Source organism: Octopus bimaculoides, chromosome 25 (assembly GCF_001194135.2).
Source record: "Octopus bimaculoides isolate UCB-OBI-ISO-001 chromosome 25, ASM119413v2, whole genome shotgun sequence".
Lineage (NCBI taxonomy): Eukaryota > Metazoa > Mollusca > Cephalopoda > Octopoda > Octopodidae > Octopus > Octopus bimaculoides.
Window position 1 is genome coordinate 27,298,263 of NC_069005.1, and position 7,483 is coordinate 27,305,745.

General features: G+C 35.6%; 1 protein-coding gene across 1 annotated transcript in view; it reads left to right on the top strand.

Moving 5' to 3' along the window:
• The first annotated feature begins 7,221 nt into the window (after window positions 1–7,221).
• The window catches only part of LOC106882217 (heat shock protein HSP 90-beta), a 4,714-nt gene continuing 4,452 nt past the window's right edge, over window positions 7,222–7,483 (top strand). Inside the window, exon 1 of the mRNA XM_014932814.2 lies at window positions 7,222–7,379. The gene's annotated coding sequence lies outside the window, so the exon portion shown is untranslated. The remainder of the gene's footprint in view (window positions 7,380–7,483) is intronic.

Consider the following 7,483-nt stretch of genomic DNA (forward strand, 5'->3'; position numbering starts at 1 on the left):
GTACGCATGCGTCATACAGTCTGCCTTTTACTCTGAGTGAGAGTCCCTTTGTCGCCAGCAGGGGTAAGAGCTCTCTAAACTTTGCCCAGGCTATTCTTATTCTAGCAGCTACACTTTCAGCGCACCCACCCCCACTACTAACTTGGTCGCCCAGATAGCGGAAGCTATCGACTACCTCTAGTTTTTCACCCTGGAATGAGATAGAAGTTGTTTCCTGTTTGTTTGCAGTCTTTATTGCACCTGAACATCTGCCACAAACAAAAACTAACTTGCTAGTTAACCTGCCTTTGATGTTGCTGCACCTCTTATGTGTCCATAGCTTGCACCGGGTACATCTTATACACATGTATATTCAATATTTATATGAACAGAAAAAGCAATGTTTCAAACCTGTTTTGTTAGTGTTTTTCAACTGTGACCATTGTGCACTACACTTTTGATGTTCACAAACATAACTACTCGTAAACCGACTATTACCAAAGGTTCAAATAAAATGGGGAGACAAATTTGCATATATAATAGTTTCTTGGCAGCTAGTTCAAAAATTAAATTACTGGTGTACAATATGCCCAAAAGGACAGAATACTGTTAACACACCTCGTTCAATATTCAAACTAGCTGCCAGCAAGGTGTTCTATATAGAGATTGGTCTATCAAGTTTACTTCATTCACTAACATATTTAATATTACAGTTTTGCCATCTTATTTTCCACTGAACACCCCTTTCATCTACCCTCTCTTGCACATCCGTGTTATGCCACTGGCAGCACTTGCTCATTACCTCTGTTTGTCTCCAACAATTTCCACTCTTATGTATCTCTAGCACTGTGCATCTCTACTGTACTCCATCCTGTACTGAATTCAAATGCTACTGAGATAAACTGTACCCTTCATACTTTTAGGGTTGGTAGAATCAGTACCAGTTGAGCGCTGAAGTTGTTGTAATTGACTAACCATCCCCATTAAAATTGCCAGCCTTGTGCCAAAATTAGAAAGGAAAATAATTATTATATAAACAGATCATTTTTGATTTGTCCTGACATGTAAAGGGAGAAAAAGAGGAATTTAAATAGCATAATGTGACATTCATGCCTTTCTCGCAAATATGTTGTAAAACATTAAGTGTTCTTCTTCTAATATAATTCCATTCACATCATGTTTGCTACGCAGGAAAATATTAAACTTTAGTTCATACACCCCACCATTAAGTTAGAACACAAGCAACATGGCTGCAATGTTGATAAATTAATAGCAATATTGGTGTTTCTTTTTTCTTTTTTTCTATTCTAGTCTTTTAGTCGAAATAGTTTCTATGGTGAGCAGGTTGTGCAAATATTTCATAATAGCTGAGGGTTAGATGATGGTGTAGGCTATGTTGGGGAATATAATCTGTTTCATCAATTAATTAATGATCACTAAAACAAATTGTTCATATTACTTCTAAAATTATTGATAATAATAATAATAATAATAATAATAATGATAAAGAATAAAAAGTTTAGAATGGTACAACAACGCACTATAAAACAAAAAATTCCGAAATATCATTGGACTATAGATAACTAAATTAGAACAGGTATATAGTCCATTTTTTGTATTATAGTGCATTGGTGTACCATTCTAAACTTTTTATTCTTTAGATTGCTTTAACTTGTACGTCACATGTACTGAGAAGAGCATTGTACATATATGAGAATGATTACCAGCAATATTATTTTGTTTTTGCACATAACTTCATTTCATTTTGAAAATGAACAATCCAGTGTGTTTAATGTATACAGCTTATCAATGTATACAGTGAGTTTCTTTGCCCTGTGTGTTGGGAAGACACTCGGCAAGAAATGGAAGCAAAACTGAAAGAAGAAAAACTCATAACACTAATAATAAAAATAATAATAATAATAATGATGATTTCAAATTTTGGCACATGGCCAGCAAGTTCGGGGGAGGGGTAAGTTAATTAATTCAACATGCCAGATGCATGGAGCTTCTTCACAACAACATCTCTGATAAATGCAGATGAGCCTATTGACTTAAGCAACTAGAACTAAAGGCTCCAGTGTTTATATCCATCTGTCTTCTCTGCCCATTGTTCCGAGGATGTTCATGGGGGGGCTAGAGTCCTCAAGCACCTCCTTTATAGGGTTCTTTCAAAAACAACTGCAATTGTTTTTTTCTTGGGTCTGCTTTGAGAGTCCTGGGACGTGCATCCTTTGTGCTCCCTCACTACACTTCGCAGAACACATTGCAGGCCTATTGCCATGTAATTTTTAAATGGATCCTTCTACCTTAGATCAAAATGCACAAAACAATGGTACCTATGGCACATACTCTCATTTAATAATAATAATAATAAAGAATAAAAGTTTAGAATGGTTACAACAATGCACTATAAAACAAAAAATGGACTATATACCTGTTGTAATTTGGTTATCTATAGTCTGATGATATTTTGGAATTATAATTCCTTCTTCGGATCTTCTTAGCTGGAGTCTCTGCTATAAACTCCAGCTAAGAAGAGACTCCAGTTAAGAAGATCCGAAGAAGGAATTGTAATTCCGAAATATCATCGGACTATAGATAACCAAATTACAACAGGTATATAGTCCATTTTTTTGTTTTATAGTGCATTGTTGTAACCATTCTAAACTTTTATTCTTTACAAACAATACACAATGCTTCAAGCAAACTACAATATTCTCCAATAATAATAATAATAATAGAGGCAGTGGCTCTCATGGCTTCTGATCTTAATTGATTGGAAGTGTTATCATGTACATTGTTTTGTCTTGGTATAAAAAGATGGGCTACAGCAAATATTCTGCTTGATACCACAGATTTGCTTCTCAGTTGTTTGACTTATAATAATAACAATAATAATAGTTTCAAATTTTGGCACGAGGCCAGCAAGTTCGGGGAGGGGGGAAAGTCGATTACATTGACCCGGGTGTTTAACTGGTACTTCTTTTATTATCCCCCTCCCCTCCACCGAAAGGATGAAAGTCAAAGTCGATCTTGGTGGAATTTGAACTCAGAATGCAAAAAAAAAAAAAAAAAGTATGAAATGCCGCTAAGCATTTTGCATAATAATAACAAAAATAACTTATTTTATACTAACCCCAAAACGATGAAAGACAGAAAGTGACCTGAGTAGCATTTGAACTTGAAGCATAAGAGAGTCAGAAGAAATGCTGCCAAGCGTTCTTGTTTGATGCTGAGCTACCATCGTCACCATCATTAACACTATCATCTCTTAATTACCGTCATCATCATCTAAACAACCATCATCCTTAACACCGCCACTGCTATCATCATCATCACTATCATTGTCCTCATCATACTTCTATTTCCAGAACCACAACCTCTACCGCAACCACTGCCACCAACTTCGTCAACACCACAACTATCAACCATTATCACCACAACCAACACCAGCACTATCACCTGCATCCCTATCATCAATATCACCAGTATTAACCATCATCGTCCCATTTATCTTCATCACCATCGCCGCCACTACTACCACCACCACATCATCAATATCAGCATCGTAATCAACATCATAGTCGTCATTTTCACCACCACCACCACCATCTCCATCCTCACCGTGACCACCACCTCAACAACCACCACAACAAATGCGATAGCAATCAAACGTTAACAATATCAGATGAAACGATCTTCGATAATAACAATAAAACCAAGAACACCAAATAATGATAATAATAGCCGCTCTATTGAAATCCTTTTATTCTTTAAGACTAGTGAAGATTCTAATGTTTAAAACACGAACCACTTAATTTAATTATTCATTAGTTCTAATTATTAAATAGCCACGTTCTTGAGAAGGAAGTGACCACCTGCAAGCTAGAAATTGCAGACAGATGTTTTTTTCAGTCACCTTTAACGTTTTAAAAAGGACGAGTCGGCAACGAGTGTAACGGTTTTAAACATGTTAAACTTTTATCATAATCATAACATTAACAAGCCAACGAAGTAGTTTCCACGTGGTCGCTCGATCTGTTAGAAAGAACAGTTGAATCGCCCTCAGTTCTACCATATTACAAAAAAAAAAAAAAAAGGAATTTATTATATAGGCGAAGGAGTGGTTGTGGGACAAGAATATTGCTTCCCAACCACATGGTTCCGGGTTCAGTCTCGCTGCGTGACACCTTCGGCAAGTGGCTTCTACTTTTACCCCGGGCCGACCGAAGCTTTGTGAGTGGATTTGGTAGACGGAAACTGATAGAAGCCCGTCATATGTATATATATATGTATGTATGTATTTGTGGATCTGTCTCCCACTATCGTTTGACAACCGATGCTGGTGTGTTTACGTCCCCGAAAGCTAGCGATAGAATAAGTACTAGGCTTACAAAGAATAAGTTCTGAGACCGATTTGTTCGACTAAAGGCAGTGCTCCAGCATGGCTGCAGTCAAAATGATAAACAAATAAAAGAATATAACCTAGTCTAATTGGACATAGCCATAACAGGACGGAAGGAAGGGTTGCATTGGGGATGTTTTTAATTATAAGTCGGCTTGATTAAGCAAAGAACTACATCTCCAGTAACTATTATCTTTCATAAACCAAGATCTGTCTGCATTGTATATAAATATTTTAAATGTCAAAATAATTTAGACCACGATTAGGACACATTTTATTCTAACCTGCGTACATATACACATACACATAGCCGGTGCAAAACCGATTGGTATGGTCGGCTCGTCTTCTTTTAATTGAATGTATATGTGTGTGTGTGTATTATTAATCAGTTGCAGTTAGAGTGATTCAGGGACCCTGAGTTTTGTTCACTGGTATGTATGAAGATCCAACGATTAGCGTAAATGACGAAACTTTCGGCCCTTCAGTCACTGTATAACCGATTAATAATATATATATATATATATATATATATGTATGTACACACATCTATCTATTTATCTATCTATTCATCTATCTATATACACGTATGTACGTAGGAGTGAACCATTAAGTGAAATAAGCACGTGCTTTGGACCGTACAGGAGTTTGTTTTCAAAAAAAAAAAAAGATTTGCTAAGGTGCAAATGAACAAGGCTCTACAAAAAATGTTTGTGTATATATATATGTATATGGCGATCTTTCGGTACGATTACCTAAATATCGGCCTTTAATAATGAAATATAGTAACGAGTACGATAAATTTGAAAATCTCGAAATTGCCGCAACCCGATCCAGCAAAAGAGCCTCTATGAGGTTGCTCAGTTTGCTAGAAATAATAGCCAAATTCATACACTGCCATCTTGGGAAAGACGGTTGATACTGGATAATGTGATCCTAGGTTTCCTATGTATATATTTATATTTATATTTAAATATACACACACAATAATAAAGACAGAAAGATGGTTAGAAGTGCCTTTGATCATAGGAAAACAACATCCTCAATGGCTTGTTAGTTCGGTTGCGACTCGGAAGCAATTAGTTGTGCAGGCAGCATTCACTGCTAGCAGGGTGATGGCTTGTGTGTTGTTGTTAAAACTATTGTGTTGTAAACTATTATTGAATGTTGTAATCTGCAGTTTGATTATTGCTCAGGCAACGAAAATCACTCATGAGTGAAATGAATCGTTAGAGAAAATATCTCGAAACTTCGATGTCGAGGACTTGAATTAAAACGTTCGTAATTAAAACAGTAATATAATAGTAGTAATAATAATAATAAAAACTTTTAAAAGTATAAATAAAGTTATAAAGTAGGCAACAGTCGGCATTATTTGACATATTTTAATTCATGTCTGTTAATATTATTGCTTTGTATCTTCGATATAGGAAGAAAGAAGCCGACAGATATTTCGTTTCGTAGATTTTCTTCGTTCAAAAATTCCTACACGTCGAAATCGGTAGAAAGAATCGTTTTCAATAATTCTTTGTTATTTAACAGTTTAAAAAATACAAAAATAAAAGAAGTGAATACGTCCATCTCGTTGCTCTAGTCATAATTAAATATTTTTCATATATATTGTTATAGGAATAAAATTAAAGCGAGCTTCATATTTAATATAGCTCTTGTGGGGCGTATGGCCCTGAAAGGAAGCTGAAATTTTAATCGATTATTTCTCATTCAGAAATTATCTTCTGCAATGTTAGTCTGCTGCGGTACAACTACGTTGGTAACACTGACCTTAAAGAAAAGAAGGCGCATATGGATGGGCACGAACCCAGTCCCTTGTCTGTCAATTCGACAAAGATCGCAAGGGGAACTATTGTTGGGTTGCGCATAGGGTGCCAGCTGACCTGAAATCCGGCGCAGTAACCATGCTTTCTAGTGTGTGCAACATGCATACATATGTATGTTTCTATACGACGGCATTACATATATTTATACAAGACACCTTTAATAAAAAAAATTTTGATATGGCGGGAAATTTTGGCAATGGAGGCGGAGCAGGTCATTGTGGGTGGAACTACGGTTAGGAAAACGGGGTCAGTTTCAAGAAGGGCATGAACTGTAAGTTGGTAATGTGACATGTATGTCACATTACCAACTTACATTTTCTTTATAACAGGTTTGTATCCATTGTCAAAGTTCAAATCCAGCCGGGGCGTCGACTTTACCTCCAATTATTTTGAGGTTGTTAAAATAAAATAAGTACTAGTTAGTACAAGAGTTGATTTTTATCGATAGGGCCTGATATATACCTTTCATTATATATATATATATATATATATGTCTGCATGTGTGATATATATATATATAAATATAACATGAAGATTTTAAGCAAAAATGAAACAAAATCTGAACGCTCTCCAAGGCGAACTTTATTTCTTTCTATAGAAGTGTGATCTACTGACCGAATATATAATTTCTGAGAAAATTAAACGAACCATTAGACAAAGAAATCAGAGACTAGTTTCGTTTTCGACATGCTTCTTCCAATGACATCATTTGACATTTTTGTAAAGGTCACTAGAAGTAAGTCCCTATTGCAGGTAGAGAGAGAGAATACATCTACTTCCGTTTAAACCGGAAAAGCAGTTCTTCGGCTCGAAATATTCCCATATTCGAATTACAAAATCTCCTTGAGATTAAACTTAAATAATGCCAAAAATTTATTCAATAGTTTCAGATAACAAAATATCACCGTAAACAGTAACCTTTATGATTAAATTTCCTCGAATTATTGATGGATCCTTCTAGAAGCTACCAGAACAATCTAGAAGCTTCTAGAACAATCTAGAAAGCTACTTGGCGAATCAATACGCGGCGATATAAAAGGCTTGGTTCCTCGTGCGACTCTCTCATTCAAATCGAGTGCGTCGCTGGTGTTTGGCTCGTCATTCAAACTTTTTATCTCACCCTTTATTCCTAACATAATTCATTAAAATTTTTCAAGGTAAGAAATTAATTCCGCAATTATTCTTTTTCACTTTTTTTTTTTAAATTTCCAATTATTGCTTATTTTTACCAAAATACTAATAATTCCAAGATCACGATGCC